The sequence below is a fragment of the Muntiacus reevesi genome, chromosome 5, assembly GCF_963930625.1.
Source record: "Muntiacus reevesi chromosome 5, mMunRee1.1, whole genome shotgun sequence".
Classification (NCBI taxonomy): domain Eukaryota; kingdom Metazoa; phylum Chordata; class Mammalia; order Artiodactyla; family Cervidae; genus Muntiacus; species Muntiacus reevesi.
This window is the reverse complement of record NC_089253.1, coordinates 23,008,783-23,034,987: the sequence shown is the minus strand read 5'-3', so window position 1 is coordinate 23,034,987 and position 26,205 is coordinate 23,008,783. Positions and strand designations below refer to the sequence as shown.

The 26,205-nt window shown below is 39.6% G+C and overlaps 1 protein-coding gene and 1 pseudogene across 2 annotated transcripts in view; both read left to right on the top strand.

The window, feature by feature from the left end:
- The window catches only part of NELL1 (neural EGFL like 1), a 994,502-nt gene that overhangs the window by 364,321 nt on the left and 603,976 nt on the right, over nt 1-26,205 (top strand). The window lies entirely within an intron of this gene.
- On the top strand, nt 25,197-25,565 carry LOC136168670 (uncharacterized protein C11orf98-like; annotated as a pseudogene).

Below are 26,205 nucleotides of genomic sequence, written 5' to 3'. Positions count from 1 at the left end.
ATTTGTAAGGCCTCCTCAGACAACCATTTTGCCTTTCTTTTTCTTGATCACTGCCTCTTGTACAATGTCACAAACCTCTGTCCATAGTTCTTCAGGTACTTTGTCTATCAGATCTAATCCCTTGAATCTATTAGTCACTTCCACTATATAATTGTAAGGGATTTGACTTAGGTATTACCTGAATGGTCTAGTAGTTTTCCCTACTTTCTTCAATTTAAGTCTGAATTTTACAATAAATAAACAGTTCATGATCTGAGCTACAGTCAGCTCCTGGTCTTGTTTTCGCTGATTGTATAGAGCTTTTCCATCTTCGGCTGCAAAGAATATCATCAATCTGATTGCAGTATTGACCATCTAGTAATGTCCATGTGTAGAGTCTTCTCTTGTGTTGTTGGGAGAGAGTGTTTGCTATGACCAGTGCATTCTCTTGGCAAAATTCTGTTAGCCTTTGCCCTGCTTCATTTTGTACTCCAAGGCCAAACTTGTCTGTTAACTCAGGGTATCTCTTGACTTCCTACTTTTCCATCCCAGTCCCCTATGATGAAAAGGACATCCCTTTTGGGTGTTAGTTCTAGAAGGTCTTGTTAGTCATCATAGAACCGTTCAACTTCAGCTTCTTTGGCATTGGTGGTTGGGGCATAGACTTGGATTACTGTGATATTGAATGGTTTGCCTTGGAAATGAACAGAGATCATTCTGTCAGTTTTGAGAGTGAATCCAATGCTGCATTCCAGACTCTTTTGTTGACTGTAAAGGTTACTCCATTTGTTCTAAGGGATTCTTGCCCACAGTAGTAGATATAAGGGTCATCTGAATTAAATTCACCCATTCCAGTCCATTTCAGTTCACTGATTCCTAAAATGTTGATGTTCACTCTTGCCATCTCCTGCTCGACCACTTCCAATTTACTTTCCTTCACGGACCTGACGTTCCTGGTTGCTGTGCAGTATTGTTGTTTACAGCGTTGGGCTTTACTTCCATCACCATTCACATCCACAGCTGGTGTGTTTTCGCTATGGCTCCGTCTCGTCATTCTTTCTGGAGTTATTTCTCTACTCTTCTCCAGTAGCACATTGGGGTGTTCTGGGGCATTCATCTTTCAGCGTCATATCTTTTTGCCTTTTGTTATTGCTCATCTAGAGCCTGACATCCTGGAGTCTGAAGTCAGGTGGGCCATAGGAAGCATCACTACAAACAAAGCTAGTGGAGGTGATGGAATTCCAGCTGAACTGTTTGAAGTTCTAAAAGATAATGCTGTTAAAGTGCTGCACTTCATATGCCAACAAATTTGGAAAACTCAGCAGTGGCCACAGGAATGGAAAAGGTCAGTGTTTATTCCAGTTCCAAAGAAAGGCAATGGCAAAGAGTGTTCAAACTAACACGCAATTGTACTCACTTACACGCTAGCAAAGTAATGCTCAAAATTCTCCAAGTAAGGCTTCAACAGTATGTGAACCGAGAACTTCCAGATATTCAAGCTGGATTTAGAAAAGGCAGAGGAATCAGAGATCAAATTGCCAGTGTCCTTTGGATCATAGGAAAAGCAAGAGAGTTCCAGAAAGACATCTACTTTTGCTTTATTGACTATGCCAAAGCCTTTGACTGTATGGATCACAGCAAACTTTGGAAAATTCTTAAAAAGATGGGAATATCAGACCACCTGACCTGCTTCCTGAGAAATCTGTATGCAGGTCAAGAAGCAACAATTAGAACCAGACATGGAACAATGAACTGGTTCCAAATAGGAAAAGGAGTATGTCAAGGCTGTATATTGTCACCCTGACTTATTTAAATTATATTCAGAGTATATCATGTGAAATGCCAGACTGGATGAAGCACAAGCTGGAATCAAGATTGCCAGGAGAAATATCAATAACTTCAGATATGCAGATGACACCACCCTTATGGCAGAAAGTGAAGAGGAACTGAAGAGCCTCTTGATGAAAGTGAAAGGGGAGAGTGAAAAAGCTGGCTTAAAACTCAACATTAAAAAAACCAAAAATCATGGCATCTGGCCCCATCACTCCATGGCAAATAGATGGGGAAACAATGGAAACAGTGACAGACTTTCTTTTCTTGGGCTCCAAAATCACTGGAGATGGTGACTGCAGCCATGATATGAAAAGACACATGCTCCTTGGAAGAAAGGCTATGACCAACCTAGACAGCATATGAAAAAGCAGAGACGTTACTTTGCCAACAAAGGTCAGTCTAGTCAACGCTATGGTTTTTCCAGTAGTCATGTTTGGATGTGAGAGTTGGACTATAAAGAAAGTTGAGTGTCAAAGAATTGATGCTTTTGAACTGTGGTGTTGGAGAAGACTCTTGAGAGTCCCTTGGACTGCAAGGAGATCCAACCAGTCCATCCTAAAGGAAATTGGTCCTGAATATTCATTGGAAGGACTGATGCTGAAGTTCCAAATACTTTGGCTACCTGATACAAAGAACTGATTCATTGGAAAAGACCCTAATGCTGGAAGGGATTGAAGGCAGGAGGAGAAGGGAATGACAGAGGATGAGATGGTTGGATAGCATCACTGACTCGATGGACATGACTTTGAGCAAGCTCTGGGAGTTGGTGATGGACAGGGAAACCTGGCATGTTGCAGTCCATGGGGTCACAAAGAGTTGGACATGACTGAGCGACTGAACTGAAGTGTTAAATGAGATAATGTATATGTAGTGTGGCACCTGGTTTATATTACTCATAAATTCTTGATATGGTTAACATTAATTCCAAGAGAAGACAGGAGGGTGGTAGAGGTCACGACATAAAGGAAAGCAGGCAGACTCATTGAGGCTGTGATGGGTGAGTAGCATCCTGGGCAGATTGGTACGGACTATTTGTCAGGGTCCTCTGACTCCCTTGATGGACTCCATCTGGAAAGAATGCTCACTGAAATTTTATAATCCATAGTGGAAACTCTTCCTCCCTCCTAGGATATTACAAATTTATGGGACACTGTTGAAAAGCAAAAGGCCCTGAAGCCCCAAAGCCATGAGTAATAGAATGGTGGGATTCCACCGTGGAGAGCTGAGTCCAGAGAGGTCCAAGCCTGATGCGGGAAACCCCGCGGTTCTAGTTCTGTGCAGACAAGCAGCTGTGTGGTCCTGAGCACTCATTCTTGCCCTTTAAAGCTTACTTTTCTCACTATGAGAAGAATTGTAACTGAGCCCTAATATCTTTTTTCCCATTAAAAAAAAGACTCACAAAATGACTTTATAGCAAAGATAAAAGAAGAGTAAAAGAAGGACTTGCCAGGTGACTCAGTGGTAAAGAATCAGCCTGCCAGAGCAGGAGATGTAAGAGATGCAGGTTTGATCCCTAAGTTGGGAAGATACCCTGGAGAAGGAAATGCAGCCCACTGCAGTATTCTTTCCTGGCAAATTCCATGTGCAGAGGAATCTGGTGGGCTCCAGTCCATGGGGTCACAAAGAGTCAGGCATGACTGAGCCCTGACAAACAGACACACACACACTCAACCACAACCCTGTCTTCCCTCCAAGTCCCTGGTACTAGTTTCACTTGTACTTTTATTTTTAAATTCTGTGAATCTAAGAGGTTGCCCCTGGGAAGTGGCAATATGGGTGTTTCTTTTTTTTTAATTTTTTAATTTTATTTTATTTTTTTCATTTATTTTTATTAGTTGGAGGCTAATTACTTCACAACATTGCAGTGGGTTTTGTCATACATTGACATGAATCAGCCATGGAGTTACATGTATTCCCCATCCCGATCCCTCCTCCCACCTCCCTCTCCACCCGATTCCTCTGGGTCTTCCCAGTGCACCAGGCCCAAGCACTTGTCTCATGCATCCCACCTGGGCTGGTGATCTGTTTCACTATCGATAATATACATGCTGTTCTCTCGAAACATCCCACCCTCGCCTTCTCCCACAGAGTCCAGAAGTCTGTTCTGTACATCTGTGTCTCTTTTTCTGTTTTGCATATAGGATTATCTTTACCATCTTTCTAAATTCCATATATATGTGTTAGTATGCTGTAATATTCTTTATCTTTCTGGCTTACTTCACTCTGTATAATGGGCTCCAGTTTCATCCATCTCATTAGAACTGATTCAAATGAATTCTTTTTAACAGCTGAGTAATATTCCATGGTGTCTATGTACCACAGCTTCCTTATCCATTCGTCTGCTGCTGGACATCTAAGTTGCTTCCATGTCCTGGCTATATCACTTGTTGGTGTTTTTTGTATTTTCCAAACGTTCTACCATGCACACATATCACTTTGCAAGTCAGAAAATATCTAATGGTGCTCATTTATTTTCTTAAGGCTATACGACTGCAAATTGAATAGGCCAGTGGGAAAAAATACTCCCTACCTAGAAAAACTTGCTCTGAGTGTTAAGACTTTGAATATCAGCAGCCTGCAACCCTGCCGGGCCCGTGGATCATTACCTGAGATATAATGAACCAGGGAACATGCTAATAAAAACAATGCATGATGCTTGCTCACTCTCACCCCCACCAGTTGCATGGGCACAGGTGGCTGGTATGGTGTTTTCGATCGGACTCATCACTCTGGGGAAAGCAGATGTGTTTGACTTTCTGCTCTGTTGCTTCGATGGGTTTTGGTACACCACATTTTGTTTTATTTTCATTTTTGTACCTGTATTAATAATCACTCAGCCTTGCTCTAAGGCAGTGCAGCATTGCATAGAAGCTGCTCTACCAAAACAGGTGCCAATGTTTTTCAAAAGCCTTCTTGCAAACAAAGATGGCTATTGAGTTCTCAAAACTAGTAAAAATTCCCATCATTTAGAGAGAAGAAAAAAAACCAAGAGATGTTTTGATGTCCCAGAGTAAGAACAAGCACTTTCAGTTTCACTCAGATTTGGATACTTTGGGAATGTGTGTATTTTGTTCATTTACAAATGCCTGAGCTATGATACTGACTTAGAAGAATGGTTTTATGTAATATCGACTCAGGCAGGGAATGATATTGATTATGATGTTTATCATTAACTTGACGAAATTCTCTGTTCCATGGCTTTCCTTTCCTGACAGGTCTTATGGTACCTGTCAGTGTCTGGATCTGTGGATGCATATGGTCTCTACAGAACACACCATAATAGCAAAGGGGTCAGCTCTGGAGTGGAGGTGCAAGGTCTAGCTCTGCCACTTAGTAGAATTAATTAGAATTGTATCATCCTAACTTCATCAATCAAGTAGAGATCATAGTATCTATCTTAGAAGATTCTTTTGAGGAGTAACTGAATATAAATGGCTTGAAAGAGTGTCTGGAACAAGTTAGAGCTCACTTTTATTTTTATTGTTTTTAAGTACAAAAGATTGCATTCTGTGACTGATAAATGTGAAGTGAAACAAACTTCCCTAAAACAAAACTTAACAAGGCAACAGGGTTGTCTGGGTCGGTTCCAAGGTTTACTCAGTAATCCCAATGCTATAGTTTTTGATAATCCAGCCTCTTCTTTTTCGCCTTTTGTTTGGCTGTTTTATGTAAATTTTGAATCAATGGGAAAAATTCACCTGAAAGTATTTTACGCCATGTCACTAATGAAGTGCTCTCTTTCCATTTCAACTCCCAGTGATCTCTCTCTGCTATAAACTCAAAGTGTTTCTTCATATCAGTCTCTCATTCATTCATTCATGAAACATTCGAGTGCCATCCTTGTCCCACTTGTTAAGAAGACTGTATAAATCAGATGGAAAAGTTCACTTTTTTCAAAGAGCCTGTCTTGGGAACCATGATTTCTATATTATTTTTTAAAATTATCATTATCTTTTATTCTGCTAGATTTTATTGTTTCCAGTGCCTGACATGGTACTATTTGCATCCCTTGTAAGTGTTGAAAAAGTACTTAATGAATAATAGTTTCAGAAAGTATAGCCTTTCTTTTGTTATCTTTTCCATTGTGGTATATTATAGGATACTGAATATCATTCCATGTGCTAAAGAGTGGACATGGAACAACAGACTGGTTCCAAATAGTAAAAGGAATACGTCAAGACTGTATATTGTCACCCTGCTTATTTAACTTATATGCAGAGTACATCATGAGAAACGCTGGGCTGGAGGAAGCACAAGCTGGAATCAAGATTGCCAGGAGAAATATCAATATGCAGATGATGCCACCCTTATGGCAGAAAGTGAAGAACAACTAAAGAGCCTGTCAATGAAAGTGAAAGAAGAGAGTGAAAATGTTCTTAAAACTCAACATTCAGAAAACTAAGATCATAGCATCCAGTCCCATCACTTCATGGCAAATAGATGGGGAAACAGTGGAAACAGTGGCTGACTTTATTTTTTTGGGCTCCCAAATCACTGCATATGGTGACTGCAGCCATGAAATTAAAAGATGCTTACTCCTTGGAAGGAAAGTTATGACTAACCTAGACAGCATATTAAAAAGCAGAGATATTACTTTGCCAACAAAGGTCCATATAGTCAAGGCTATGGTTTTGCCAGTATTCATGTTTAGATATGAGGGTTGGACTATAAAGAAAGCTGAGCACCGAAACATTTATGCTTTTGAACTGTGGTATTGGAGAAGACTCTTGAGAGTCCCTTGGACTGCAAGGAGATCCAACCAGTCCATCCTAAAGGAGATCAGCCCTGAGTGTTCATTGGAAGGACTGGTGCTGAAGCTGAAACTCCAACACTTTGGTCACCTGATGCAAAGAACTGACTCATTGGAAAAGACCCTGATGCTGGGAAAGATTGAAGGCAGGAGGAGAAGGGGATGACAGAGGATGAGATGGTTGGATGGCATCACTGAGTCAGTGGAGATGAGTTTGAGCAAGCTCCGGGAGTTGGTGATGGACAGGGAGGCCTGGTGTGCTGCAGTCCATGGGGTCGCAGAGTTGGACACGACTGAGCGCCTGAACTTAACTGAAAGAATGGAACCTTGTTTATTTTATATGTAGTAGTTTATATCTGCTAATCCCAGACTCCTAATTACCTTCCCTTTGGTAACCATAGGTTTGTTTTCTGTCTATGATTCTGTTTCTGTAAATAAGTTCACTTGTATTGTATTTTTAAATTCTACATACAAGTGGTATCACATGCTGTTTGTCTTTGTCTGATTTACTTCACTTGGTATGATAATCTTTAGGTCCATCCATGTTGCTGCAAATGGCATTATTTCCTCATTTTTTATGACTGAGTAGGATCCCACTACATATGTGTGTGTATACACATATACACACATGTGGGTGTATGTTCATTTCACATCTTCATTCATCCCTCTGTTGGTGGTCATGTCACTTGCTTCCATATCTTGACTATTGTGAATTGTGCTGCCATGAACACTGGAGTGCATGCATCTTTTCAAGTTAGACTTCGCTCTGAATGTATGCCCAGGGGTGGGATTGATGGATCATATGGCAACTTTATTTTTAGTTTTTAAAGGAACCTCTCTGTACTATTTTTCATAGTGGCTGTACCAGTTTACATTCCCACCAGCAACATAGGGAAAAGGGAGAGTTCCCTTTTCTCCATACCCTGTCCAATATTTATTATTTGTAGGCTTTTCAATGATGGCTATTCTGACAGGTGTGAGGTGGTACCTCATTTTATCTTTTACTTGAATTTCTCTAATAATTAGCAAAGTTGAGCATCCTTTCATGTGCCTCTTGGCCATATGCATGTCTTCTTTGGAGAAATGTCTGTATAGGTCTTCTGCTAATGTTTTGATTGGGTTGTTTTTTCTTTGAGTTGTATGAAACGTTTGTTTATTTTGGAAGTTAATCCCTTGTCAGTTACATCTTTTACTATTAGTAGTATTTTATACTAGTCCATAGGTTGTCTTTTTATTTATAATTTCCTTTGCTGTCCAAATCTTGCCAGTTTGATTAGGTCCCATTTGTTTATATTTGCTTTTATTTCTATTGCCTTGGGAGACAGACCTAAGAATATGTTGCTATGATTTATGTCAGTGTTTTGCCTATGTTTTCTTCTAGGAGTTCTACAGTATCCTATCTTACATTTAGTTCATTAAGCCTTTTTGAATTTATTTTTGTGTATGGTATGAGAGAGTGTTCTAACTTCAATGATTTACATGTGGTGTAGCCATTCTTCATTGGGCATCTGGGTTACCCAGCTCTATGCTCTGTATTCAAAATCTCCTTTTTTTCATGTAATCCTAAATTGGTGTTATTCTCTTCACTTCATAGTCAAGGAAATAGAGACTCAGCAAGCTTAAAGTTCTTCCTATTATCACAGTTGTAGTCAACGGAAGACTCTGGACTTGAATCCAGGTTTGTCTCATTTTAAATTTCATGTTCTGATGAGAACTGTTTTTCCATACCAGATGGATAGCTACATGTGGTGTGCATAATTAGATGAATAAGCTTAAGGGAAGTTTAGGTTACCTGTATATCCCCTGCTTGTCCTTATGGGCTAATTCTTTCATCTCTTTTGCTGTCTCTTCCTTACCTTCCTGAATTCTGAACATTGAAGCTCTCCAGCCTCTCTTCATCAACTTGTCTTTCTGTTTTTACTCACTTCCTTAGTGATCTTATCCATGGTTTTAAATATCATCATTATACTTAAAATGCCCACATTTATATCCAAATCCAGACCTGCCTCTTCATCCTAGATTCACATATTTTACTGCTTATTTTCTATTTTGACTTGGTATGCAGAATACATGTACAACATGTATCCCAAACTGAACTTCCTGTATTCCCTACAGCCTGTCTTTCCCAACCTGCTTCTCTGTCAGTCTTTCCCATCAATTAAAGGCCATCATTACAACTGCTCAGGCTAAAACCTCATGGAATCATTCTTGATTCCTGTTTCTCACATTGTCCATTTAACTCAATAACAAAATTTGTCACCTACATCTTCAAAATCCAGAATCTATCTCACCACATCTCACTGTCTTTCCCATCATTATCTGGTCTGAGTCACCTCTAACTCTCACCTCTCTGACTACAGTAGTCTCTTCACTCCCCTCTTTGAGTCTCTGCTCTTACACACCTGCCCAATCCCTTCTGTATATCAGTGCTAATGGGATCCTGGTAGAGTCTAAATCAGGTAGTGTCACTTGTTCCAGACCTCTTCAGCAGCATTTAATTCACTCAATGCAAAAGCCAAGCTTCAAAGCCCTACCTAGTCACTGATGCCTTACTGCCTAGATCACATCTCCTCCTCATCTGCCCCCACCATTTTTCTCTTTCTGCCAGTCAGACCTCCTTGCTGATATGCAAATAGACCAGAGAAGCTTCTCACTGTGGGCCTCGGCAATGGTTATTTCCTCCGTGTGACTCATTCCCATTCCTCTCCAGGTTTTTTTCCCCTCACGTATTATCATATCAATAAGGTCTATTTCACATTGCATGTCATCCCTGCTCCCTGTCATCCTTCTCTATCTTCATTTTCTCTATAGCAATGATCACCATCTAGAAAGTGTTCTAGTTTCATTCTTTTACAAGTGGTTGACCAGTTTTCCCAGCACCAGTTGTTAAAGAGGTTGTCTTTTTTCCATTGTATATCCTTGCCTCCTTTGTCAAAGATAAGGTGTCCATAGGTTCGTGGATTTATTTCTGGGCTTTCTATTCTGTTCCATTGATCTATATTTCTGTCTTTGTAATGATCACCATCTAAAACATCTACCCCTTAACAGTAGATGGTAAGCAACATGGGGTCAGGAACTGGGTATATTATGCTGCTAGTCCTAGCCCCCAAAACACTGCCTGGCACCTTCTATATACTCAAATATTTCTTGCATGAGCAAATCAATTGTGCATTTATTTTGTGTCAGGCATTGTATTGAGTACTTTGTATTCATAATTAAATTATAAAGTATCCAGTATGCTCCTTTGAACTGAATAATCTCATACATCCTTGACAGAGGAGAAACCCGGGCTTGGAGAGATTAAATATCCTGCTCAAGATCAGATGGCTAAGTGAAGACAATGGGTCTGCTTCACCTGAAGACCCCTGCTCTAAATAATTGCATCCTGCTGGTTTTTGTGTGCCAGCCTGCATCGCTGGCCTTCCCTGTCTTAGAATAACAGGTGCTGTTAGTCCTGTGGGTCATCGTCTTCTGGTGGCCTGTAACATGTCCCTTCTCAGCGTTGTGCCAAGGATGAACACGTGCTCTTTGGTGGAAGGTAGGAGAATCAATGCTAGTGGTATTTTTCCTTTCATGAAGGAGCACAAGGGAGTAGGTGAGGGGAAGGTTTAGGATCAACAGTTATTTTAAATGACATTTGTAGGAAAAATGTTATGCCCATTGGTTTAGTTCTTACAAGGCAGTAATTCACTGTGTCAGCACTGGCCTGCTGACCAACCTCATAGGACTTCTCCAACTGAAGCTCGAAAAGCTCTCATGATTACTTTGGGAAAGCCTGACTCAGCCGTTTCCTCTCTATCTCTGTTTTTTTTTCTACTTAGTTTTCCACCTCCTACAGGGCAGAGACCATGTCTTATATTAGCAGGGAGCAAAGTACTCATGACTGTTAACCAAAGTAAACCAAACTCATTTCCAAACTGCAGAATAAAGGAATATGTGACGACATGACGTCTGTTCTCACACATCCTCTGTTGAGAATCTTCACCCCAGGTCCAGGGTTGATACTGATCTTCATGCCTGTTTATTCCTCCACTCTACTGTTAACACTTAAAGAGGCCCATGTGCAAACAGGAGTATGTGCATACTCCTATACATACATACAAAGAGGAGTATGTGCAAATAATGCTGTGGTTCTCTCAGAACTGGCTTGTCTCAGGGATAACCACTCTCAGGTTCTGGGATTCTTCCAATGGATCCAGAAGGCAGAAGGTCAGTTTTGTTAGGTAGTTAGAATAGGAAAAATGAGTCCAGAATGGCAGTGGCCAAAAGACAAAAAAGGGAAAAGCCCATGAAAATAAAACAAAGAAAGGTCTGAGGACTGGAGTGAGGACCTCAGATAAAACAAACAGCCCCCCTGGATAGCCTAGGGCAGGCTTGGGGACAGTGGGGCAACGGGGAGGTGGGATGAGGAGGCAAATGTATAAAACCAGGAAGCCTAGAAGGATTGAGACTGCTCTTCTCCTTGTGTCTTTTGGGTCAGCCTGCCCTCATGCCTTGAATAGGTATATTCCTTTGCTTTCTAAATAAAACTGAGCTGTAACATGGAGCTGTAAACTGATCCGTCTGAAGAAATTACATGGGGCTGTAACATTAGTCCATCTGTTGCTTCAAATTTTTGTTGAGACAAGATAGAACTGAGGAAATTACACACTCCCCTGACAGTTTCAAGTACAATTTTCTTACACTTTACAGTTCAGAAAAGACTGTTTGTTTGTTTGGATTTTTAGTACTATGCAGTTTAGTGCCCTTGAAACCATAGCACTTTCTCTGGAACAGTTCATGTCGTGGACAAAGATGAGCAGATAAAAGGCATTAGAAGGTGCTGAGTTGCTGATGTGGGCCAGGCAGTGCTGCACAAGAGGGGGTGAAGCTGAGCTGTGCTTCAGGGGTCATTGAATGCACAATTCCTGCTGCAGCTTAGCTTCCTCAGTGGGCTGGCTCCTTTTGCACACATGTTACAAAAGTCAAGTAGATAAATCTCTGCAGAGAAACACATGCCTCTGAACTTGGTTCTTAGAAACTCATTGATTCCTTGCAGAACTGGGCTTCCGTGGTGGCTCAGATGGTAAAGAATCTGTCTGCAATGCAGAATACCCAGGTTTGATGCCCTGGTTATCCCCTGGAGATCCCCTGGAGAAGGGAATGGCAGCCTACTCCATTATTCTTTCCTGGAGCATTCATGAACAGAGGAGCCTGGAGGCTACAGTCCATGGGATAACAAAGAGTCAGACATGACTGAGTGACTAACACACATACACTATATATATAAATATGATTTTATAATTATAAAATCTAGAGTATATATACATATACTCTAGAAGCCCTGATACAAATACATTCTTGAGGGGATAGAAAGATGTTTTCCACCTAGCACATAAGGTTTTCTTGTTGGAGGCTTTTCTTTGGAGATTCTGGTTTAATTAGCTCAGAGCAGACAGGGACGTCAGTATTTTATTTGGGAAGTCTTTTTTTTTTTTTTTTTTTAAGGCTCTCCCTGTGATTCTAACATGTGGCCAGGACTGAGAACTACAGCTTTAGGCAACCTCTGGTCTTGGTGCTAAGAGAACCGTTTCCTTCTGCAATTTCCTGGAGTACTTTGGCCAGAGGAAATATGGCCCATTCAGAGCCAAAAGAAACAAAAGCAAACCAAACAGAAAAAATAAACAAAACAAACAAACAAACAAAAACCTTTGGAGAGCACAGGGACTTTAGATGAATGACTCTATACTGAAGACCTAATCAGCATTTCAAAGGGCAGTAATAACAGGGAGTGTCCACTGATGAAAAGCTGGGGTTGGCAAAACCAGTTTTAATTAATTAATATATTTACCTGACAACCAACAGAGTCTGCCTCCCATCTGATTTTATTCTGACCTTCTTTTCTCTCTCTACAATTCTTTCTTCTTCCCTCTCTTTTGTATCCACACATTCTACCTTTCTTCCTTTTTCCTTCTTTAATTTATGGTTTTCTCCACTTTCCCCTCCTCCACTTTTCTTATTTCTCTCTTTGGCCAGAGCATGAAATGGTTTATATTTTGTGTTGTCTGCAATGTTTATTGAGGAATTGTGTGTTCCAGTGATTTATTTTAAAAACAAATTAGTTGTACAGTTGCCCTTTCGTAAATTAAAAAGCTCTCAAGTTGTTATCTTTAATATGTTATCCTGAACATTTTGCCTCCCCCCCCACCCCCACTCTGCTCTCTACCTCTTATGAGTTCTTGGAATCTGATAGAAAATAGATTCCCTCCCTGGGTTAGTGCAACACAGGTTAAATTAGAATCACCTGACTCAGCTAATGTTCCTTTCTCATCCTCTGATCATGTGTATGTTTGTAAGTATTGACTTTAATGTTTCAGAAACGGAGCACTGAAGTACAGATCCGTTTTCTTCCCCATAAACATCTTATTTGGATGTCAGGGATGTGCTTGTTGCATTGTACCTCTCTGACATTCACTGAAGGTGGTAGAGACAGGGGTTTTGTCAATAAATGCCAAAGTTAAGCTTAATTTAAACTTCATATCATAGTTGGGTCTTGGTGCCTTCCTTTGACACAGTTGTATTTTTATCCCTTTGGCATTTGTTTAACAAATGTGTTTTGTTTCAGAGGTTAATCTTTGCTGACTTTCCCAGCTCATATCAATTCTTTCTCTACATCTTTCTCCTCTCCCTCATCATCATTATCACCACCACCATCATTGTGACTCCCCAAAGGCAACAGGAAAACCTAAATGAGATCTGAGTCCACGGGCAAGAGCCTGACCTTCCAGGGTTGTCTCTGGAAAATCCACTCTAATGACTTCACCTAGATTCATCTGATTTTTCTGAGTTCCAAACTTATTTTTTTTTCCCCCTGAATCATGAATCTTAGATTCAGGCTTGCAGTGCCAAAGGGAAGCAGGCGAGGAAGAGGGGAACAGGAGAGGCCTTGAATAAAGGATATGGGAAGGACGTTTGATTTAAATAAAGGGAGGAATCACCTAATATGTTAGCTTCCAGCTTTCATTCCTCTCTCCATTCACTACTTCTCTAACAGAAAAAGAATGGAAAAACCGTTAACCATTTTATTTTGATGGCAGGGACATTATACCTGAAAACAAGATTGAAGATCTTAAAATTTCTCCATCCTCAGCAAGACCTCTAGTGACCTGCTGAATAGGTATTTGAGAGATTGCCGGTACAGAACTAAATGGAGTGATCAGAAGCTCGTCACAATATATTAGATGATGGGTACACACACGTTTGGGGAAGTGACAGCCTGTAGTATTGGATGTTGGCTTGTGAATTGAACTTTAAAATGATATTACATATTTCTTTAGGAGTCAGCAGAAGAGACTCTTTTGAACAGACATATTCTATAAGAAAACTGTTATGCATGCCTGAGTTTAGGAACTGTAGATGGTTAGGAAGGGTCCCTAATTCGTCCTAGTTTGGGTTACAGCCCTCTCACAATTTGAAGATATGATTTACCTCTGTGGTTGGGTGGTTTGCCCTTTTTGAGATACCATTTGATCTGTCAGTGGCACAGACACCTGTTAGAGAGGAAGTGACTTGCCTGGAGTGCCTTTTGCAAGGGCAGCCTTTTTGATATTCAGCTAATAGTGTTGTTAACCAGAAACGGGGAATTGGGGTCTTCTGTGATTGGTTTTCAGTTACATATCTGAGGCTAGTTAACCTATTTGTTTAGGACCCAGTAATAATGAGGACCGGGCTCTGACCTCATATGATTCAATTTCAGAAATGCTTTATCATCATCTTTGATCTGTTTTATTTTCTTTGAGTTTCTGTTCCTCTTAGCATGTTAACTTTTCACTGTTTAACTATGGGTGGACGGGGGGAATAAGATATTTAATGTTGCTGATGCTTTTGTAAATAGGGAGTTCTAAAATTTGTTTGTCAATTTTATTTTACTCAGTTTGAGTGGCAATATGTGTTCAATTTAGAGAATGAAGATAAAGATCATTGATAATTTCAGCCCCTCCACCATAGATATAATTACTGTTCATGTTTTGGTACATTTATGTCTAGGCTTTCAATATGCATACTATATCATTATTGCCAGTTTTTATATCAACATCTATATTTGAATAAAACGGATATTATAGTTTTAATACCATATTTCCCCTTAATATTATTAGCATTTTCCTAAGATATAAATGTTTTTTTAGAAAATAATCTATAATGACTGTGCAGCATTGTGTTACACAGATATACTATTCTCTGCACTTGTATATTGTGAGATATTTAGGTCATTTTCAATTTTCACTTCTATAAATAATGCTTCAGTGAAGATCCCTGTACATAAGACTTATTTAAATTCCCTATGAGTATATTCTTATGTTAATAGTCAGATTTTTTTTTTTCATGTAAAACACAATTTCTGTGGAACTTGCTAATTCTATAAAATATTCTTTAAATTTTTTGACAGGTGCCAGGTAGTATTGTGTTCTGGGTAGACACTGAATTACAGTTGAAAATCATGAGTTTGAGGACAAGTTCTGCCACTTTTTGGGTGTGTGACATTGGGAAAAGGATTCGCTACTTTGGTCATTTTTGTTTTCTTGTTTGCAAAATGGAGGCTTCCTTTGTGGTTCAGCTGGAAAAGATTCTGCCTGCAATGCAGAAGGCCTGGGTTCGATCCCTGGGTTGGAAACATCCTCTGGAGAAGGGAAAGGCTACCCACTCCAGTATTCTGGCCTAGAGAATTCCATGGACTGTGCAAAGAGTCAGACATGACTGAGCGACTTTCACTTGCCTTTACTTGCAAAATGCAGAATATGAAACTTGTCTTACTTTCCCTTTTCTGGTTGTTGTGAAGATCAAATGAGGCAGAGGGAATAGTATTACTTCGTAAACTTTAAAGAACTTTCTTCTTGTGAGGTTTTTATTAATATTTCTTTGTACAGCAGCTATTTTTTAATTGAGGCATATTTTTTAATTTAGTGTTTTAGACAAATGAAAAAACACAAAATTAAAAGAAGTAAGCATGCAACAAACATCCATTTTAGGAAATACAACTCTTATTTAATTGAGGCATTGTACCACTCCAATGGACATGGCCTCTCCCTCCCCCTAGAAAAGTTACTCTTCAGAATTAGGTTTTTATCACTCCTAGTATGTGTTTTTTACTTCACTGACTTTGACATTGTCCCCTTTATTTCTCTATTTCTGGTTGTTATCCTTAAAGTTTTAACATCCAAACTGAGTATCCCAAAATCTAACATTATTATTTTTGTCCTTCTTCTGAATAGACCATACTTAGAATCCTTGAAGTCCAACCATCTCTTTCATGTTACTTTTTTTCAGAATTTTAGTTCTACTTTGTTTGGTTATTACCCTAGCTAATTATATTGCCTAGCTATTGTTGATGTGATTTATCCACAAGATCTTTGTTCACCATTCTTTCCTTCCTGCCCGTCTTTTGTTCTGGCTTACTTTTCTTTTGTCGGAGGGTATCCATGAGAAATTTCCTCAGTGAGGGCTATTAGTGGTAAACATATTAGTCTTTCTTTGTTTGAAAATGACTATTTCAATCTTATTCTTGAATAATCACCTCTGTGTGTAATTCTAAGTTGTCAGTTATTTTCTCTCTGTATTTTAAAGCTATTATTCCAGTTTGCCAGCTTCGTCTTTGTTGATGTGGCCAGGTCTGCTGCTGTGGTTGTCAGGTTCTCTTGTGGGTGATGCTTGTCAGTCTGACTGCTCTGTGTAATCTTGTTGTCTCCTTTGGTTATCTGAAGTTTTATAAGGATTGATCTTTTTTTTTATAAATGATGATTAAATAATGATGTTTTTCATTGTAAAAATGAAGTATCCAGGTGTGAATTTCTTTATATAATTATAAAGAAATTGCCTTAATTGTATGGTATCAATTAAATTGTATTAATTTACAATATAATTAATTATAATAGTGTATTGTAATTAATACAATAAATTTGAGAATTGGTGAGTATCATAAAATTTGGAAAATATTCAGCTTTCTCTTTAAGTATTGGCTCTTTCTCACTTCTCTCCCTTGCAACTCTGCTTATATTTTCTCAGTCTGCCTTTCATGTCTCTTTATTTCTGTACTTTCTGTGAAAAGTGCTGTGTTGCATTCTTGGTGGTTGGTTATACCTGTTAATATTCCCCGGGGCCAGGAATCCTCTGGTGGTCCAGTGTTCTGTACTTGGTCCTCCCAGCCCAAAGGATATCTGCCTGTGAACGGATTCTTTCTTTAGTCACTGAGTTTACAACTTCAGTGATCATACACATATATCATATATATTTATAGGTACACATTTATATTTTCAGAAGCTATGTTAATTCTTTTTAAAATCTCCCTGACCCCTTTTGATAGCATCTTTTTAATTTGTTATATTTTTGAGCTCTTTTTCAATGTTAAAAAAGCATTTAAAATTTATGTATTTTGTCATATACATTGGAAAATTCTATAACCCAAAGTTGTTATTAGCCTTATTCCAGTGTTATTTTTCTGCTTACTCTCACAGTTTCTTGCTTCCTTGTTTTTTTTTCCTCCCCCCTCCTCCTCTTTTTTTTTTTTTTTCTCTTTGTAATTGTGGATTGTGAACTCGTTTTCAGTACTAGTTAGCTATGAGAATCTTACGAAGCCTGGCTTAAAAGTATGCTTGTTTAGACCAGCACTTTTCAACAGGAATTTCTGCAATGATGGAAATAATTTCTATGTCTGCTGTACAGTAGGGTAGCCACTAGTCACATGTGGCTGTTGAGCATTTGAAATGTGGCTAATTTGAAAACCTGAACTTTAAATTAAATTTTAATAGAAAAATCTGATTTAGTCACTTATGGCTAGTGGTATCCTTACTGAATAGCACAGGACTTTTTGCTTCTTCTAGGTAAGGCTTTAAAACTACTTGGTTGAGGCCACTTTTTGTTACTATTTAGCCTGTAACATCTATCCCATGCTACAAAGATGAATAGATTTATCTGTAACTGTCAGTATAGGCCTGTGGTTAAACAAATTCAGAGTATCTTTTTATACATACAAGAGAGGTGCATTCCAGATCTGTCTTCCTTTTCTGGTGGGCAGATTAATTTTCAGCCCATACTTTCCCCAATTCATGTGTGGTTCTTTAAGAGTGCAAGCTTTATTTAAGGATTTTGTTTCTAATCTTGTGAAAATCTTAATTCTTCTTGCCTGAACAGTAAAACCTGATGGTTATGTGGTCATCAATCTTTCATATCTATGGTTTTTAGTTCCCTCTTCCTTTTGCTGCCTGCAAATTTTGTTCTGTCCTTGCAAGCTCAGATATTTATTTGATGAAATGGGTTTGTTATATTTTATCTGACATTACTCATTGTTATGAAGTAGGCAGTTATCAGGACATTTACTGTTCCTTACTGTTGAAAATGGAAGTGTCTCCAGTTGCTCTGACTAATTTTTTGTAGTGGAAGATAGACACTGGAAGCCTTTCATGCTTGGTGTGGGGAGTGATATTTGTTGGTAGTTAAATAACAGAATAAAAAGGAACTAGGTCTTTTAAAGGGCCATTAAGTTCATGAATAAAATAGATGAAACGTGATATTTTGTATTGGCAACTGAATAATGTTAACTTGTTTATAGTTAGGGTTTAACGTACCTTGATTTTGAGCAAGCTGCAAGCATCCTATTCTGCCAGCTGCATCAGGGCTCATAGGATTATCAATTTGTGAGCCACAAATTCATGCTGTGAGGATTACATTATCTTATTGCAATTGTCCAAGAAATCTGGAAGATAATAATGAGGTTCAATCATCAAGGCAATAGGTTGTAGACACTTTTGTTTTGTTTTGGGAAAGATGATCTTGGTTTGAAGAGTCTCTTGGTGTTAAGCAGTCAATGTCTGTTCCATCCCTCTCCATTTTGAAATGCATATATGAATTAGATGCTAGCACAGAAAAAACAAATTATGTAATACAAAAAGAGAAGGCTATGGATAGTTTGTATTAGAAAGAATGTAGGACTACTCTGTGGCTAATAAAAACAGGGAAGGGCTAGCGGTGATGTCTCTTTTCATGAAACTTAATTTTATTCTCTTAGCACTATCGTCGTAATTACCAGTATACACTGAACACGTAACATATTCTAGGTACTGTTCTAAAAGCTTATTAGTTTTTCTTTCTAACCCTTCACCCACTATATAATGTATGTTCCACTATAATTTCTATTTTCCATTGAGAACCTAGGTAAAAAGCCCTAGGGGTTGAGAGGGATTGAGAAACTTGCTCAAGATCACATACTAAGATGCAAAGAGACTCAGTTTGAGCTCAGACTCCAGTGCCTGACTCTTACCCATGTGCGTCGTTTTAGAAACACTCTAATGTTGCATGTATTGCTTTCTGTAACTGCAGAACTGATGGTATAAGTGAATGTTTTTGGGCTTCCCTGGTGGTTCACATGGTGAAGAATCTGCCTACAATGCAGGAGACCCAAATTTGATCCCTGGGTTGGGCTGGTACCCTGGAGAAGGGAATGGCTGGCTACCCACTCAAGTATTCTTGCCTGGAGAATTCCATGGACAGAGGAACCTGGTGAGCTCCATGGATGTTCTTTTTGTTGTAATAAGGTGTTTTAAATTTTCTTTCTCACATAGCAGGATGTCAGCATGCTGGTTCAATGATGCTGTCAGGGATCTAGGCTGTCTTATTTTCCTTCCTTGCATCCTTAGTATGTTTTGTTTTAATCTTCAGGCTCATCTCATGGTTGCAAGATGACTTCCATGCTCCAGACATCACATTCTTGTTCAAAGTAAAAGGAAGGCATAAGTGGCAACTAGGTCTGTGCCTTTAATGGGGATAGAAAATACTTCTCCTAAAGCCTTCACAGAGTCAAGCTCTTCTGTCTCACTGGGAAGTATTGTATCACACGTCCACCCCTGGCTGCAAAGGATGTTGAAAAAGTGACTGTTTGTCACCTTTTTCAAACTCTTTAGTAGAAGATAGGCAAGGGAGGAATTGGAAATGAGTATCGAGATAGTTAAGTAAGTGTCTGTTACATTGCAGTGTTGGAAACTTAAAATGATTGAAATCTACTTGATGAGATGAATTTTCTGGGACTCACCTGGGTGGAAGCCTGGAAGACCCACTTGCTTTAGCTCTGCCTTCTGCATGCTTGTATTGGTGAGGACCCTGAAGACCTTAGTCTATAGCCCCAGCCCCATTCAAGCTCAGAGCCAACATGTGTACACCAGCTGGTGGTTGGGATCTGGAATTGATCTTGATGTTCTAGCATCAGGTTTCTGAAATGGAATACCTAGTTTTCACCTATTTTCTCAGTGTTCTAGTTACTCTCTAAGTGCCAAAGAATTTCTCTAATTCCCAGGGCCGGAGTTCACCTTTCTTTCTTGTTTGTAATTCAAACCATCCTTGGTACCCCAATGCACTGGGCTTTGGTTGGGACACCTGTGTTAATTTTATGTGGGCCTTTCCCCTTAGCACTCTTTACTAAATCATGACACCATCACTGCCAAGGAGCTCCTGCTGCCTGGGTGCCTGTTATGGCTTCCACCTGTATGTTAATCAGGATGCCACCAGAACAGTCCCAGGTTCAACATGACTTGGGGATACTCTTGATTTTTAAATGTCTTCTTCTCAGGCTTTCATTTTCCTAAATTTTTAGCATCTTGTTTGTCTTCTTTTTACGTGCGTCACTGCCACGGTTGCCCAAGCTGTATTAGTTTTGATGACTTACTCTGTCCTGTGTCCACACCTTCCTAGACCTGAGGCAGAAATGCCCAATAGACTTCTTGAGTCCTAGTCTCTTCCAACCATAGCCAATTTTAACATGGCCTGGGAGATTCCCTGATGATCAAGATACCTTGCAAACCTCACTTTCTAGTATCTAAAATTCTGCAACTAGCAAGTTGTTTCTCATTTTAGTCAATTTAACAAGGAATTATTGGTACCTACTGGGTTCTAGGTCCTGTGGTAGGAATGCAGTTAAATAATACATTAGGAGCTACATTACCTGCCTAGCAGAGAAGACCAAAATCAACACAGTATGTCAACAATATGACGGTGTTATGAAAGAGATAATACATAATGGAAATGCAAGAGGATCTAATATAACTCAGGAGAGACAGGCTGGGACCTCTGCATTAGGGAGAGGGGGAAGGTGGGTCAGGCAGCCTGCAGGGCCAGGAGAAGGGCAAGTGTGGTAGATACAGGGAACTGAAAGGAGGCTGGTTTCATGGGTGAGCAAACACGGCATCCTGCCTTTAGTAAGCCTTCACCTTTGGTTTACTGCTCTGCTCTTGCCATCTTGAAATTCTTAATAGTAATGTTGAACACAGGGCTCCGTGTTTTCCTTTTGCTACTGGGCCCCACAAATTATGAAGCCAGTCATGATTGAGAGGAATCCAGTGTGCTGAAGGGTGGCCATCTGGGGTCGATAGAGAGCAAGTAGGCAGTTGGTGGAGAGAAATGCCTGTCAAAAGGTGACAAAAACTACTTCTTGCTCAATCATTTATATTCAACAATTATTTAATGACTACCGCACATACTAGACACTGGCAGCTACTGGGAAGCTGTAGGGAACAAAAGCAAGGAATAGAAATTGCTGCTCTCCTGCTGTTTACTTTCTAGTGGAGGAGACTGACAATAATAGATACAATATGTGAAGTAACAAGTGCCCTGAAAAAGAAATGTAGTAGAGCAGGAAGAAATAGTGGGGAGATAGAACGTGTGCGTGCTGTTTTACATAGGTTGGTCAGGGAAGGTGTTGTTCTGTAGTAATAGATGAAGCATGTGGCAGAGGGGATGGGGTAGGAGGTGAGCAGAGCGGTAATCATGCAGCATCCTTGTAGACCACTGTACGTAAGGACTTTGGATTTCACTCTTAGTAAAATTGGAAGTCATTGAAGAGTTTCCAGCAGAAGAATGACACATTCATTTATAGCTTCCAAATGTCATATTGAGGTGTATATTGAGAAGAGAGTGACGGCAGGCAAAGGGATAACCAAGAAAATCCATTATGATGTTATTATAAAAGTTATGCACAAGAGGCTGGTGGCCTCATTAGAGTTCTACTGCAAAGAGTCACAAGAAGCGGTTGGCTTCTTGGATAGACACGTCATGATGTTGATAGGATTTGTTGATGAGATGGAGTTTCATATTTGAGAGAGTGAAACTGAGGTTGCCCCCATGTTAGTCACGTCTGTGTTAGTGTGAATAAGTTTATCTATTCCTTATCAAAGCAAATTTGATAAAGGAGATAAAAAAATTCAAGAATTTGCAAAGGAAACAGAAAGGAAAGGTTGGAAACAGTTTGGAGGAATAGCATATGCTTACAGTTTTGCCTTATTAAGTTTTATAAGAAAACTAGTGAAATTACATTTTGTTCATACTGTCCACAGGACTGAAACAAAATATAAAGTTTGATAGAGATAAGATTGAAAAGGACCCCCAGAAAAGGAATATGAAATATTGAGCTTGCTGAACTGCATGATCTTTAGAGTAATTTTTTTTCATTTATACTAAGAGTTCTCAAATATTGTCTGACAGCAGATACTGGCCTAGTTATATTGGAGTCGCCATCAGCATTTTTTAAAAATATAGTTTCTTGGGGTCCATTGCTCCCAAATTCTGATATACAACATTTGTTGGGTGTATTGTCTTAGAGTGTGTGTTAGTCACTCAGTCGTGTCTGATTCTCTGCGATTCAATGGACTGTAGCCCATCAGGCTCCTCTGTCCATGTAATTCTCCAGGCAAGAATACTGGAGTGGGTTGCAATGCCGTCTCCAGGGGTTCTTGCTGATCCAAGGATGGAACCTCTTGCATTGCAGGCAGATTGCTTAGCATCTGAGCCACAAGAGAAGCCCCCAATTGTTTTATAATGTGTCCTCTATTGATTGCAATACATAGGTATTTGGGAAGATACTGGTTTATAATAGCTTTATTTATTTCTTCATTTTTGGTTGCGCTGGGTCATCGTTGCTATGTGTGGGCTTTCTCTAGTAGCTGGCACTATTCATTGGAAAAGACCTTCATGCTGGGAAAGACTGAAGACAAGAGAAGAAGGGGGCAACAGAGGATGAGATGATTGGATGGCATCACTGACTCAATGGACATGTGTTTGAGCAAATTCTGGGAGACAGAGGAAGACAGGGAAGCCTGGCATGGTGCAGTTCATGGGGTCGCAGAGTCGGACATGGCTTAGCAACTGAACAACAGCAAATCTCTGGTTGCAGTATGGGACCTTCTCATTCAGCTGGCTTCTCTTATTGTGGAGCACTGCTTGAGGCACGGACTTCAGTAGTCGTCACATGTGGACTTAGCTTCCCTGAAACATGTGGGATCTGTCTTCCTGGACCAGGAATTGAACTTGTGTCCCCTGCACTGGCAGGGGATGCTTAACCACTGAACCACCAGGGAAGTCCCATAATACTTCTTTAATACTTAATCAAAATATTGTCAAGAATATTCTGGATAGGCAAGAAAGCAAAGAGTCAATTAGTACAAGGATTGTGTGCATAATAAGTCAGGGATTTATAGGATGTGGGATTAAAATCTATTAGTCTCCAAACCTTTTAAAGCTTGAGGAAATTAAAAAAAAAAAAAAAACCAACCTATTTGGCACAATAGTTTGATTGCATTTCCTTTTTTTTTTTGTTGGGAATATAATAGTGTATTTTAGCTAGTAATTCCTGTTGACAGTGATCGTCCCTCAAACCATTAAATGTAACATTTCATGTTCTGACTTCTCTTGCTGTTGTGAGAGTCTATGCTCCTTTTAACAGCCCTTCCATTGTAGGTACTCTTTTCCTTTTTTCTATTGCAAAAGTTTTGTTTTGCTTTGAATTCACCACCTTTATTATTTTTTTCCATTTATTTTTATTAGTTGGAGGCTAATTACTTTACAATATTGTAGTGGTTTTTGTCATACACTGACATGAATCAGCCATGGATTTACATGTATTCCCCATCCCGATCCCCCCTCCCTACTGAAAACTGTCTTGTAATAAGTTTCTTTTTAATCCTGATTGGCATGTGTTAATATATGAATCTACGTTTTTACATCTAGAAAACTTCTATTATGATTTTAAATGTTGTCTCTTCAGCATTCTTACTCAGGTGGTACATGTACTGACAAGGTTGTATTGGCAACGTGCTGAAGGGCAAAAAAGAACACTGGATTAAACAAAAATATGTGTTCTAGAACCAGCTCTGGAACTCACTTGCTTTGGCAGTGGTGTGCTGGGACTGGTTGGAATTTGCTTGGACTGGCTTGTGAGAACATGTCATGAACTTTTCAGACATCTTGACAGCCAGTTTAATATAGCCCATGTTAAATGATGCAAATGTACAATTAAGACAACTATATTAAAACAAACATAATGAATACTGAAACCTCATCATTTCCTAATTATCTTTCTATATTTTGCTATTGTTGCCTATGATCTTCCATCTGTGTGATAGAATTGCTGTGTAATGGTTCTTTGGACTGAAATGTGTCCTCAAGTTCATACATTGAAGCCTGCATCCCAATGTGGCTGCATTTGGAGATAGGTAAGGAGATAATTAAGGTTTAATGAGGTCATCAGGGTGGGGTCCTGATAGGGTAAGATTGGTGTCCTTAAATGAAGAGACAGCAGAGACCTAGCACTCTCTCTCTGTCTCTCTGCCGCATGAGGTCACAGAGAGAAGGGGGCTGGCTGCCTGCAAGCCACGAAAACTCTCATCAAAAACCAAGTCAACTGGCACCTTGGTCTTAGACTTCTCAGCTTCTAAAAATGTGAAAAAATAAGTTTCTTTGCTCACATCACCCAGTCTATGGCATTTTGTTACGACAGCTTGAGCAGGCTAAGACAAGTGGTATGCTACTGTGCATTTCTTCCCGACTTCACATGTACTGCCATCATGTCAGTAACTTGAAATTGGCCATTCTGTAAGTAGTTACAACACAGAAATTGGCAAATGATACAAATCAAAATGTATTTGATTTATTGTTTTATTGATTGTATAGATCAGGATTTGACAAACCATAGAACAAAACCATGAAACAAAACCAGCCCAGGACTGGTTTTACATAGCTAGAGAGCTAGGCATGCTTTTTACATTTTTATGAGGCTATAACAACAAACAAACTAAAAAAAGAAACAACAACAACAACAAAAACACACCACACACAGAGGAGAATATCTGATACAGATATATATGGCATTCAAATCCTAAAATATCTGTCTGATTGTTCACAGAATGTTTATTGATTCCTGAGCTAGACTAAACACAGTGATGAAGGAAGTGTTAATAATAGAGCAAATGCAATAGCTTTTCATTTCTGTAGTAGTTACCTTGTGAATAGTACAAAAAAATCGAGGAAATAGTCTTCTGGGCTTTAAAAATTATTTTCCAAATCAGGAAAAACATCTCTCAGCATAAAATGAACGAAGTTTTGAAATATGGCTTTGTTGTTTTATCTTACTCATTAAATAAGAATATGAACCAACATTCATGTTGGAACTTTACTTCTTCATCAGTTGCAACCACAGTTTGGCTATGGATTCAGGAATTCAGAGAAAATCAACAAAAGTATTCTGTGAAACTCAACTGGCTATGTAGCGTTTGTAATAAAGACTGTGGTGTATTTTATTATTTGTAGTACTACACATCCTACACTACACAGCCATAGTGCCGCTATGGGTGCTGCGGGTGGAAAGATCAACTGGCCGTGAACGGAGCTGAAGAAGCTGTTCAAGCAGTGGCGAGTGTTGAACCAGGAGTGGCAACTGAAACCTCGGATGGTTGGAGGTGTGATAGACAAAGGACTGATTACGTGGCAACACCTCAAGTAGTGGGTGTCCAGTGCACGTGCCCACATTACTCTGTCTGGGAAGAAGCGCAGAAAACTCCTGCCACAGATCTGACTTGCCCAGAAAGAGAAAACAGCCGTGGAAGCAGAAGCCCCTCCCAAGCCAACCAGGACTAGTGAACCACAGCCCAAATCAAAAAAGAAGACAAAAGCCCCCCAGGATGTAGACATGGAGGGCCTTGAAGATAAGAGCTAAATCTGAATCTCACACTCCTTCCACCAGAAGCTTCTCAAGCTGGAGCCAGGAGGACTCGATGCTTATTTCAGATGATTTTGGAGAAAGTCTTGCTCCTTTTCATTCTCCCTGTATTCCTTTTCCCTAATGGCCTACTGGAGGAGGAAATGCAACCCACACCGGTATTCTTGCCTGGAGAATCCCCATGGAAAGAGGAGCCTGGTGGGCTACAATCCATGGGGTCGCAAAGAGTCAAACCCGACTAAGCACAGATCCTTTATAGCAGTAAGGCTATGTTAGAATTGTGTACCTGTATATGTCTATATTAGGGATAAAGTGCTATAAAATTAATTTTTTTAAACTTACTGCCTTAAACTATATTATTTATATATATATAATCTTACACTTTCTGTGGGTCAGGAGCCAGCACAGGGTAGCTGCGTTCTATCCCAGTCTGCTCAGGGTCTGCCAAGTTTGCAATCAAGCTATCAGCTGGGTTGTGTTTTCATCTGAAGGCTCAACAGGGTTGGAAGCTGTTTCCAGCCTCTCTTAAATTATAGCCAGAACTCATTTCCTTGCAGCGGTAAGACTGAAGGCCCTGGCTTCTTTTGGATGTCAGAAGCTAAAGGCTCCTCTCAGTTCCTGGAGACCACCCTGAGCT